General features: G+C 41.7%; 1 protein-coding gene across 1 annotated transcript in view; it reads right to left on the reverse strand.

Annotated features, from left to right (window-relative positions):
- kmt2ca (lysine (K)-specific methyltransferase 2Ca) overlaps positions 1-13,398 on the reverse strand; it is a 133,263-nt gene extending 119,865 nt beyond the window's left edge. Inside the window, exon 1 of the mRNA XM_036520305.1 lies at positions 12,715-13,398. The gene's annotated coding sequence lies outside the window, so the exon portion shown is untranslated. The remainder of the gene's footprint in view (positions 1-12,714) is intronic.
- Positions 13,399-13,536: the final 138 nt, after the last annotated feature.

Raw genomic sequence — 13,536 nt, forward strand, 5'->3', positions numbered from 1 at the left:
TGTAGAATATGAATTTCATACTTCACACTAAGTGAAAACAGAGTCATGTATCAACCACTGAGGCACCATTCTAGATCTGTGGGAAAAAAGGAGAAAGCAGAAAGATCTAAATAAACCCATCCTTTAAGCTCTGTGACTCATAGTGACTAACTTCGACTCCCTGCTGTGTGACAAAATGATTTAAATCTGCATAACCTTGTACTAAATATTACACCTCTTTCCACCGCTTACGTAATCCTCACTGTGCAGAACAGGGTGCAGGCTGCTCCTCTGTCATATGCGCATACTCCATCACATGCACAGAGGTATGTCCAGGTGTGCATATGCAGTAGTCCATCTATACTGACATTGTCTGCTGTTAACCATTTCAGACCTGAGGTGTCAGTCACATGACTGCAACTGAAAACCATTCCAGAATTAAACTTTCAATTTGAATTCAAGGCCTGATTCAACTGCCTCATGTTCTTGTTGCGAAAACAATGTATTCCTGGAGAACTTACTTGCCTCCCACACCCTACCTCTTGAACAGTTTTTAGAATTTATAAAAAGTACACACGTTTCACAGTGACCACATTATTTATGATGTGCTGAAAATGAATTACGAAATTCGTTACATCATATATAACAAACATGATCATAATAAGTTATCAGGGGCAGGGGGTGGGGTGGTGACTGAACAGAGTCCTTATTTCACCAAGATATGGAGAAACATTTATTTTCACAACTGCGTTTATGACTTGTTCTGTAGGCCACATAGTAATTAAGGTACAAAGGCGTGGTCTAACCCCCTTAGTGATTCGTGATTTCTCGTTTATCATACCTCACACACACACACACACACACACACACACTTACTTGAAGAACTCCTTATGATATCCCTTTTCCTCTCTAAAGCACACCAATGCTATACATAGAAATTACAGTGCTATTCCTACATACTTTCTCTACACAGAAAACACTATTCTGTTTTTCCAGTGGACATGCCAGGCTGTAGTTATGCGTTATCTAACATTAACTATAAACATTTAATTTTATCATTAAACCGTGATGATACTATGCATGGATCATGGCTCAGAGATGCTGAGGTGGATATGCAGTAACTGGAACATTAACCTGAACCAGGAAAAATGTACATTTTGAGAGAGAAGAGACAAAGCCAAAAACCTAAGCCAGGTGACTGGGTTACTATGAATTTAAACAGAATTTGAGACTAACACTAGATATGATCATACATAGCAAAACATATCTATTTTACCAAATCCAAAATGAGCACGAATGGTCTTAATATCAATTTGATAAAACTAAAGATCTGTCTGACAGACAATCAACAAAGCAGAGAGAAAATGTTCCTGAAGTGTAACTTCTCCCAATTTCTGCTCACCCAGGATAAAGAAAATGAAAGTACGGGTAAGCAGAAGGAGATAGCACGCGCACTTTCAGTTACCAAAAAAAAAAAAAAACAACCTCTTCCCAGGTAACTGCACAAAAATCGTAGCGGAGAATACTCACACGTACACTGACAGGTAATTAAAGACTCCGGACTCCCGCTTAGCCCGGGAGCCCGAGCTTCAATACGAGTGACAGCGTTAGAATTAGCATTAGAGAACGAAGCAACAATTCATTCCCTCGACCAGCCGCCTTTCACAGTAATTATCAATGGGAGTTTATAGTCGATAGCGACGTGTGAGAATGAATAGCCTGGCGATGCGGGGATGAAGTGGTCGCGCGATTTCATTAGCACCATTAATCACCCAGCTTTCCCCCCCACACTGCCCTGACTGCTGACCGTTCTTCACTCAAGCTCTGAAATCACCTGACGGCTTATGAATAGGGCTGGCTGTGCCCCTTCGGGGTGTCTGTGCCCAGGTGCTGCATCTCGCAGTATCAGTCCAAGACAGTCTCTTCACATTGCAGCACAGTACAGTGCGGCAGTGTAGCATAGCGGAAAGGTGGTAAGGGCTTGTAACCAAAAGGCTGCCGGTTCGATTCCCCACTGGGCCAGTGCTGCTGTACCCTCGGGCAATTCGGACAATTAACTCAGTAAAAATCCAGCTGTATAAATGGATAACATGAAAAAAACTGTAACAAATGTACATTGCTCTAAATAAGAGCATCTACTAAATGTCAACAAGGTAATGGAATATAACGTAATTGTCATTCAGTGGATGCTCTTATCCTGCACGACTTATAGTTTTACCCATTTATATTTACTTCATATTTACTGACGCAACTGTGGGTTAGGTACCTTGCCAAAGGGCACAACAGCAGCGCCCCAGTAGGGAAGTGAACATGACTACTTGGTTACGAGCAGTGCTCCTTACCACTACGCCACACTGCTGCCCGGTCTCTTACGCATGAAAAAAAATTATTCATTCCAAGTCCAACCCTCACATTCACTTCATGTTGCTTGAGATTAAAGGCAAAACACCAAAATGTAGGATAGCAATATTGTTTGATTAATTTGGTACCATTCCTCTTGAAAAAAAACTTCAATATAAAATGGTTTCATTAGAGAGGAAAAATAAAGCATTCAGTAGAGAATGGACTTCCTTAAACAGAAGTCTTTAAGAGATTGAGGTTTACAGTAACTATTTTTTTCACTGGTTTAACCCTGAAAGGAGAAGTAACAATCATTTTCAAAACTCTACTTTTACATTTCAAGTAATTTTCTGGACCCATAAGCAGTTTTATTTTATTACATCTATTGTTTAACAAAAAGGCCCTGTATATTTTTACATGATCTACTATGATTTGCGGACATAGTTTTTCTATCATATCATTACAGTATTATCATCTGGCAGACACTCTTATCCAGAGCAACTTACATCAGTTTCTATTTTCTCCTTTTTACAGCTGGGTATTTACTGAGGCAATTCTGGGTTAAGTACTTTGCACAAGGGTACAGCAGCAGTGCCCCAGCAGGGATTTGAACCAACAGCCTTTGGGTCACGAGCCCTGCTCCTTACCACTACGCCACACTGCTGCCCACATCTTTCTGTGGAACTGTGCTTTTAAGCCACATTCCTTGGCGCACATCGAACCTACTGCAGGGACGACCCATGATGATTGCTTCTGCGTTGCTCCAACATTCTGAGGATGGCGGGTCACCACTCGGAGCAGGAGGTGCCAAAACAACGCCACGGAAAGCACTGGCCTCACCTACCGACTCCCGGAGTCTGACCTTTCCAGGTGCTAAAGCTGGATGCTGACATCATTTAACAAACTGAAGCCTTCCAATTAGCTGGGTGTGAACCCGTAGCTGTGTTTCATGTACCGTGAGCGCAACACTAATGTTTTAAAAGGGCAGGTATGGCAGCACAAACTCAGCCATAGATCAGTGCGGTCTGTATGCACCAGGTCTATATTTTATGTATTTACATATTTATTGTGCATTTTATTGTATATTGTACATTTTTAGGTATTTATTGGGTATTTTACTGTGTACTTGTATTTTTATTATGTATTGTGTATGTATGTAGTAGCTCGGGGGGGTCATTTCATCTTCTACGTTTTCTCTCTTTTATGTTGTATAATGCTCATGTAAAGCACTTTGTGACCTATGTCTATGAAAAGCGCTATACAAATAAACTTTACTTACTTTTTTTACTTACTTACAGTGTTTCCATTGCATTTGCTCAGCCAATGGCAGGCGTGCATTTACTGTGACCCTGCCGAATGAGGAATAAGGAAGAATTCGCTAACTCATGCCTCCCGCTCTCCGTGCGGTAAAGACTGGTCTTCAGCTTTTGTTTATACCGTTACTGCAGAAACAACACAAGTAGGAGAGGGAAGGAGCAGAACAAGGCATTCAATAATGGCCATTTTTCTGTATTCCAGAGGCGTTTTTGCACTGAAAGCTCTTGCCCTGACCTCGTGAGACTCGGCAGCAGTCTTCAGCTTGGTGCATTCGTGTTGGCTGGAGACTCGCTGGAGAAAAGAACCCGAAATACAAGGTACGAATGAAGGTCATGCATTCTCACTTTACTAATCCAAAAAGGAAACTGCTTTGCCAACAGTAAGGCATGAGGGGAAACAAGTACACAACATAAAACAATAAGAAAAGTAAAAAAAATGCAATAAATAACATACTGCAAAATTGCACTGAGTGAGCTCACTGCACTTAAATGGTTAGTGCACGTGAGAGGCTTCACAATTAACAGTGCCAACGTCAACTCAATACTGAATACGTAATTTTCTCTAACAAGCAAAAGTACTTTTGTTCCAATCCATTACTGAAGTAACACATTTTCACCGCTGGTAACTTAACTAGAATTAACTACTATTTATATGTGGCTAGCTAGCAGATATTTGTTATCAGAAGGATCACAGACAGAGCTGCCTTCATAAACACAGGTAAACGTCTACAGAAGAGCTGTAGCAAAGTTGATCTCTGATGCGGCTTGAGTGGACGAAATTCAAGTACTATGCAAGCTGCCATTTTGAATCTCCCAACCTACCATGGTACAATGCAGCTACCACTGAAAATGGCAAGGATGAACCAAGGATTTAATCTGATAAAACTATGGGGTCATCTGCCATGTAGTGTCTGAAACCTGCATCTTTCCAACCAATTTATTTCTTTCAAGCTTTGAAACAATTACAACACAGAAACAAACATCTATGTGTGTACTATGCATTTTGCTCACACAACTAACATTTCACATTACATAACAGCTTTCAATCAATGGTATACAAAGCATACAGTAATGCATAGTGACTACACAGACTTTGAATCATTCCTGTCCTAAAACTGTCTAAAAAGCCTGTCTGTGACTACACAGAACAATCCAACTGTAAGACTCAAATTGGGCTCACTTGTAAAGTGTAACGCTATGTGGAATGGAATAAGAATGGAATAGAATAAGAATAATAATGAACAAAAAAAGAGATCAGAATTTGAATACAACTTTCTCATCTCACACCAACTACCAAAGGACCCAGCACGCAGAATATTCTGAAAAAGAAAGTTGCGGGGTTCAGCTCTGTGCCTGGATGCCGTTGGACGCAGCAGGAGCGAGAAAGACGCTTTATAAGAGATGAAACATGAAGCCTTCTTGAGTCTCACAATGAAAGAAACACAGCTGAGACATCGGGCATTGCACAACCCACACCGTGGAAGACTATGAAGAACTAAAGATGTGTCACATCTTGAAAACAAACACAAACAGACAAGGCACCACAGCGCCAATTATCACAGACACTGAAAAACGACATGAGTCAAACGGCAGCTTGGCTTTTTCATCCAGCTAAGGACATTAACATTAACTGGCAATTCACATGGTGACATCTGTCATTTTTTATTTTATTTTAAAAAGCATTGTACAAAAACACCAAATAATCAAACACATTTTGCTCCATTGCTACAGTTTGCAAACATACATGTGCACTTTACCCCTGTATTCTAGAACGCCACATATAAGAACCTGGTGCTTATAAGCAACATCATTTTGGACTGAAATGCAGGCGACAACAGGGAAACAGACTAGCTCCTGCATCGCATTCTCAAAACTCATATCAACCATTATCCTGGTAGAATTTGCCAGTTACCGAGTTCCATGTTTGTTTTGACATTCTCACTAGCAAAACGTTCAGAGTTCATTAAAGGAGCTACATAGTTCTGGTACTACACAAAGCACTGGTCATCTAATGATATCCCCCTGCATGCAAGAGAGCGTAGGAGGTTGTAACAGTTGTGTTTCTAAAAATGATGGCTCAATGGGGATTTATTAGCAACTACAATAAAAACAACTGGTATGCAATAAAAACAACTTAACAACTGTCAGTTGAACTAAAAATGCCAAACAAATTTTAATCGTTTTCAAATTTTTTCCCTGGAGAGTAGGCAAACGGGTAGTGTTGTTCTGACCGGTCAAGAAAATTGTACAATAAACCTAAAAACTAACCTAAATCATAAACGTAAGTCTTATTCTTGACACTGGATTCTACAAGACCTTGTAAAAATGTTACAGAGACAAAATCTGCATCACAGAAACAGTGCTGTTATAATGACAGCATGGTACTACATCATCTATGTATGGAGTTAGTGCCTGTAAGGTACTGGTAGTATTATGCCATGGGGCACCTCAAACAGTCCTCATGGAGTGGTCACGGACAAGGGTATTTCAACTGGAACTGGAAATCTACCAAACTGGAATGGCTGGGGGCTAACAGGGGTGGCGCCTCACCACTTCCGCACCCCTCTGCTCTTTCAGCGTGGGCTCTTCCAGTCTCTCGTCATGTTAACTCACGTCCCATTCTCTGCTCCTACGCTCCTGCCTCCTGTGGGGGGGGGGGGGGGGGGGGGGGGTCTCTCTCTCCTCTTTTCCTGTCAGATGCTGTCCTCTCATTCCGTATGGGCTTCTTCTTCTGACTCCATTAGCCACTCCATTCCTCCTGTGCTCAAATTTCCCCCGAGCCCCCCCCCCCCTCCGCAATCCTCTTTTCTCTGTCTGCGCTATGAGGGTAAAACCATCTACTTACCACATGGGGGGGGCACTGTCACTTGCTCTTCCCGTTCCTCTTTACTGCTCTGTATCACACCCGTTTCGGGCTTCACCCTCCAGCTCCACACAAATTTAATCTGAGGACACTGCAGGTATACATCGTGGGCCATTATAGGACACGCCCCCCCTCCCCTCCTTGTCCATCAATCCATTCACAAAAACTCGCATCACGCGAACAAAGAGGTCCTGAAGAGGTCCTGAACAGCCACCGCGGAGGCTGCTCTCATACAGTGTGTGGAGGGCTCCCCTGCCAACCTCCAGTGGCACTCAGCCACTGCCCCACTGCATTCTGGGAAAATCACGGCCTACACTCAGTCTCTCTTACCTTCATCACAACCTGAGTGATGAGTTTTATCTGATCGGTGTAGACCTAACAGTACACCAGAATATCTTTGACACATTCTGCCATGCACAAGTAAAGCCCATGAGTTGCAGAGATAGACTAAAATAGTTTTTTGCTGATACAAGGTGATGCAAGGCAGCTGCGGGTCTCAATGAAGCGGACACCTTTAATTAATGCTGGGCTTGGAAACTGCCAAAGACAACAGTAAGTTTGTATGAGCATTACCAGGATTCTTGTACACTTTTTGTTTGTAGCTACGTCCATCTGTAACTACTTCCGTCAGGCAAAGCAGACTGGAAAACCATCATAGTAACATTCGTTTTAGAATCCCACTGTGTTCTTGACAACTGTATTATCCACCACAATGAGCAATTAACCAGATCAACATGTAAATTATTTTGTACATTATTTACGAATACGTCCCTTTACTGTAGAATGAAAGTGCCACAAGGGGACATGGTTTCGTAAATCATATGAGCTTTATGAATACTGTATTTGAGATCTTGCTGAATTTGATCATAAAATCTCACTGTCAGCATTGTTATTGTCAAACGCTGCCACTTTAAAAGATAAGCTTACCCAACATGGACGACTGTCCAGACTCTCAACAAAAGTTCGCTTGTGGCCACACCCTAAAGGCTGCATAAATCATGGCTTGTGTTTATGACAGGGCAGCATCATAAGGCGTTGATCCATATCAAAACTTAAGGACACACTTTGCAGATATGACGAGGCTGACTGTAGTATACAGTCTCAATGCTGTATGGGTATGGCACACGCCGTGCTAACCCATAACTAGGAAGATGGCATCCCTGCCATCCCAAAGATGGCTGACCTGCAGCAACCTGTGAACAGCATGGGCCCAAACGACTCCTCCTTCTCCACTGCTACACCTGTTCCATCCAAGGTCTTTCTTGAACTTTGCCCTCGCTTCCTAGTACCTGACAGCTCCGATTACATCAGTAAAACACTTAGCTGGGGGGGAGACTGGCCTACAGGAAAATGGTAAAAACCTTTATATTTCACAAAGTGAAAACCTTACAGATCTCCTTTGTTGAGCATGAGGGCTAGCTTCGTCCATATACTCATCTTGCAGAGACTTGTACAAAACAACAGAACTGCAGTACCTTTAAACAAACACAGTCCCTCGCCTTGAAAATGGGAAAATAATCAAATCAACCCTTTCTTACCAAGACTTCTCAAAAGCCTGAGAGGAGACTGGGGGAGGATGGTTGAGATGACTCAACTACAGTAGGACTTGCAAGTTTAAAAAAAACAGCAAAAAGACATTACAAAACATGATTCATTCTTTTAAAGAAACATCTCCATAACTCTCTGCACTTCACGGTTTGTGAACAATTTCCAAATACCTTGGGGTATCATTTAGGGAATACGGATTTGGGGTACAGTTCCGAACTGCCATATACGCTACCTTGTCTCTCAACCTCACCATCAGTTGACTTTATTCAATCTTGAGGATTCTTTTATCTAACGGGGAGGAGTGAGAGAGACACACAAGCACGTGGACTGAAGTAACCATTTCAAATTTCTCCTCATGAACCCATCCTCATCACCATCACTGGCTTCTGCCTCTGAGAGAGCTCTCCCAGCACTTCAGCTATATAGCACATTCTGTCAGCACTCCATTTCCGCCTTCATTTTCCACACAGTGTCCTCATAAGGATGCATTTGGAAGGAGCTGCCTGGTGCCCCTCAGGAGGCCAAGTATCTGAAGGTTATCAGCTCTTCTTCTCAGAGTTTTCATGAAATACCTACAGAACCAAACACTGGGGTGTAAACAGAACCTCTAAACAAATCTGTAATCTTGGACTTGTCTGTCCGTGAAAAAACCCATGGTGATTTAACGATAATGAACAAGTGGCAGACATTTCAGCTTCATCTACACCATTTACAGTGGTCATTGATCACATGTGTCACTTGGCTGTTTACTAAAATGGTCGCCATCAGGTCAACAAGACCACAGGTGCAGATTCTAACAGAGCCAGGTACTGCATTCTAGTTCAGTTGTCATTAATGCTGCCATTGAGATGGGCAGATCTTGAGTCTGTTTTAGAACCTGTATCAGTCAGCTACATTACATTACATGCATTTAGCAGATGCTCTTATCCACTGAACTGAATCACAACAGAAAATAAGTGCATCCATTCAATTTAAAGAAGCAACCGTGTCAGACCAGCCTCACAACACCCCCAGACCAGTGAGTGTGAGCATAACACTATTCAAACCCTACCACAAGTTAACGTGCAATTCTTCACTGTAGCGAAAAAAACCATATTAAGACTTTGGTTCCAGCCCAGTCTGCCCTTAAAACAGTACTGGCTAACTGCCTATCAATATATCACCTCTTTTGAGAGCAGAACCGCACACCTCAACAAGGCCAAACCCACGACTGTCTTTTTATGTGTCTTCGATATGACCCCCCCCCCCCCTTTTTTTCCCCCTCTCTCTTCTTTCATGAATTGTGTACTTGTTGCCGTACTGGTGGTTTGTATGTGTTGTATGTGTGTAAAAATGCATCTTTGCCCTAATAAAAAATGTTGATCACGAAAAAACTTGTGCAATTCTGACAATTCTGAACATATTTTGAGGAGAAAGGATTGACTGATGCCCAAAACCAGAACCAAAACCAATCAGTTTGATAAGTGTGAAGTGATGCTTTAGAGAAACACTTTTTGGGGGGGTTGGGGGTGCGGGAGTTTTGAGCCAAGACGATGTTATGAGTCCACAGACACTCCAAAGCCAGAAAACAGGCCTCCAATCATAATGGTGGAGCTAACGGCATCCGGACTGCATCATCTCAGCCCTGGCTCACTGCTAGAGCTTCCACATGATGGCTTCACCGAGATGCACACAGACGGGCACTCCGCCCACCTGACTGCGGTGTGAACATCCGGTTTGGACTTGTTAGAGACGGTTCACACTGGACCAGACAGAAACGCAACAATGGGTAGCAAACTGGAAAGCACATTTTCTGTACCCTGTAGTACACTACCATGCACTGGATTCAACCCATAGAGTTTATGTTGCTGCTGGTCACCACATACTAACATACTGAATATGGCTGCCAGAAGAACAATTTTTAGTCAACTACAAGAACCATTTAGCAAGCTACATATCCCTACGTTTACCGCATTTTTATAGTCCTAACACAATAACGATGAACTACTTCATTTAAATATAAATTGTTTTCACCTTTACATTAATAATTGAATAAATGAACTATGAGATAATGCACCACTGAAAGTGTCAGAGCGGAAAGCTTTTCTAGAACTTTGAACAGTCTTAATATATTCCAGTTGTTATTTCATCTGCTGAAATAACAACTGGTTGTTCACACTCCTACTGAAAAAAATAAATATTAAAAACCTGAAGATCCATTGTCATGTTTATCTAACAAAATTGTAGAATCATACAATGAAATATCCCATTTTAATCTGCATCTTCTTTCAACACTTTCATAAATATGAGATTAAGTAAATGAGTAACACCACAGAAGTGCGACTTGGAGGTGAGCAAGCATGGTGATCTCGAAACGTTACACCAAATGCCTTCTTCAACTTTACACTGCCTTTGGAAGCTACTCAGATTTAATGTTGCAATCACTGAAAAACAATCCAATTAATTACATGTCTTTGCCAGAAAAGCAAGTGAACCTGGCAGATATGGTTGAAACTCACAGAATTATTAACAAACTGACAATAAATGCCAAGACAGCATCAGCTTCTACTGGTTGAGGAAATACTCGAACTGACCACGGAAAGGGGTGCTTTATAGGCTACTTCTAAAATGCACGTAAGATTGTACAAAAGTACAAAAATGTACAAAGATTTTGGCCAGATAATGTGTTGATTCAATCTGCAGCGCTTGTAGTAGTCTACGCCACATCTTCATTTTCCCCTCCGACTAGCATCTTATAAAATCTCGACTAACTTGTTGATAAGTCGGCTGCCAAACGCTGGTGTGACGGGAATTAGCTTATCTCGGCCTTAAAGTGAACAGCACTACCCAAACCGTTTTCAAACCAGTATGAAAACTACAAAAAAGCCCACTACACTAAGTTTCGAAACCTCATTTCATATTTAAGCGTGAAAATGAAAATAAGTAGGATTTTAAAGACAGCCGTACTGCTGAGCTTCGTCGTTAACACCCCCACTTCGCCACTACACTAAATACGACAGTTCCACCACGCCGTTTCTGTCTGTCCGATCAGAAAGATGTTTGCCTCCCTCACAAATTCAAGTTTTTTTTTCTTCTTCTTCAAAAAGCCATGTTTCTCTGTATGCATGAAAATGGGGACCTGATATTCACGGGTATTCACGTCTCGAATACGGGCAACGACTGCTGCGCTGTGGATCGACGTTCCCCGGGAGATTTCGTTCGTTCGTATGTGACACTGCTGCCACATGTAAATAACGGGGAGCGTAAGCGGGGATGGCGCTGAGTGAGTCACCGATACCACCGCACATGCTGCGCAATGAGAGCTGTTTCCAAATGCAAACAGCCAAGATCGTTTTTTTTTTTTTTTTTTTTGGGGGGGGGGGGGGGGGTTAATCATAAATAGTAACGGTTATTGCAAACTGTTAAGTTTTTATTTGCTCTAGGCACAATATTTATGCTGATTCTAACACAACCGTGTTATCCCAAATGCACTCCGTGTTTATTTCTGTATAGTTCATGCAACTGGTTACAAGGTTAGCCCTGAGCACTTCAAACCAACACTCCCAGCCGTGTGCCAGCGCTTTAAGTAGGTGTGTAGGTGTGCGCACCTCGGCATCAAGTGCGAATATAAGCGCCTTCTCCTTTGCGCTTATTTCAAAACCAATATCTCGCATTCAGCGTAATTCTAAGGTAACTGCTAACACTGAAACATGGGTCTGCTTTGGAGAAGAAGGTTCAGCAAACAGTAAACAATGTAACACGTAATTGTGCCAGGAAAAAAAAAAAAAAACATACGCCACAGGCATCGTCACTCCGATAGCGACATATGTAACACGTAAGATATTAGCGGCTTTACTACAAAGCGGCAGACGCAGGCTTGGCAAAACATTTGTTTAAGCGTTTTGTACTGACCAATATAATAATCAGTCATAGGACAATTGCTCTTCAATCGAATTTCAACATTTCAGAAAACAATATTTCGTAATGACAACTTCAACTAACCTGAAGCTGTGTTTACAACGTCCGCTAGTGAAGGTAGCCCCATTTTAACCAGTTGTGAGCGTCCTGCAGTTGTGAACTCATAACGATTAAAGACAATTAGCGTCATGCTATAAACAAGTCTTTACAATCGCACTAAACAAACTGTTGTTTCACAACAACTGAAGGTTGGTAACCAAACAAAACGCTACTGTTCAAGGAACTCAAACACGACAAGTGTCAACCTTCTACTACCGTTCATTGTTAATAGGAAAATATGCAGAAACTTTCAACATTACTGGATAAAAGTCCTCCAGACTTAACGCTTGTTTGTAACGCACTTACTTTCAAACACAAACAACAAAAGCGACAAACAGGTCCCGCTTTTGCGTGCCTTCGGAAACCATAACGTTACTTACATAGCCTAATAAGCAAGCAATGAGAAGCCACAACTAACGAGGACATTAATTTCAAATGTGTACGTTACACACAAATAATACGCGCCTATTGTTCCATTTTATTGTTATGCTGGCATTTCATCTGGTTTAGAGATCGCTGTGCGGACAATGTGCGTTTTATAATAACGAAACGAAACTGTTAGCTGACATGGGATAGCCACACGGAAACGTTCCCCAGCACTGACAAAAAAAAAACACCCAAACGACAGAAAACATAGTTGTTCTCACAAGCAACATTCACAAACCAACTTACCTTTTAAACCCTAGAAGTTTGGAATTATTGCCTTCATGACCTTTATGTCATATGAGAAACGCAATACTTGTTTGTTTAATATTTTTGGGGGGATCGGGGGTCGGATGTCGCCGTATCACTCGCCAGTTTAAAAATATGGTTGGAGACCAATGCCGTTTACGCGTTTGAAAAGCAAACAAGTATCTAACGTTATACTCCAAGAAGCATTTCTCTCAGCTGACGGAAAATAAAAAGTACAGGGTTCCGGGTCCAAAAGCAAACCCCGTTTCGTTCCCTTTAATTAAAACAGATCACTTTCCTTTTGCTGAAGTGCGCTGCTCAACACAAAAAAGATTCCGTATTTTACATCCCAGCGGTATCATCTCTTACTCTTCGCTAAAAATCAAAGAAACGAATCCACAGTCGTCAAATGTTGATAAAGTTCCAGTAAATGGAAGTGAAAAATGATGAAAAAAATAAACATTCGGGAGAAAAGCAGAATGCTTACGAAATTGATGCAATTCTTTCTCCAGCTCCCCAGCCAACTTATACCAGTATGAAATCCGTCATGCAACTTTCCCAAAAGCTTTCAAAGGAATAAAGCATATTTATGTGTAGTTTTTCGATTGATCATTCCTTACGCAGAAAAAGAAAAAGGTGTTTTCTCCGAAAAACCTCAAATTTAAAGTTATTGCATACACTCCATCATGGTGGCCATGTTTGAGAGACCTAGGCACTGCCTGTCAACGACACACAGACAAATAGTCCCAATTAAACGTTAAGTTGGGCGTAAAATGTCGCCGTGAGATCTGACCAAATAAGACAGCACGGAATAAAAATCAG

The sequence above is a fragment of the Megalops cyprinoides genome, chromosome 2 (genome assembly GCF_013368585.1).
Source record: "Megalops cyprinoides isolate fMegCyp1 chromosome 2, fMegCyp1.pri, whole genome shotgun sequence".
Classification (NCBI taxonomy): domain Eukaryota; kingdom Metazoa; phylum Chordata; class Actinopteri; order Elopiformes; family Megalopidae; genus Megalops; species Megalops cyprinoides.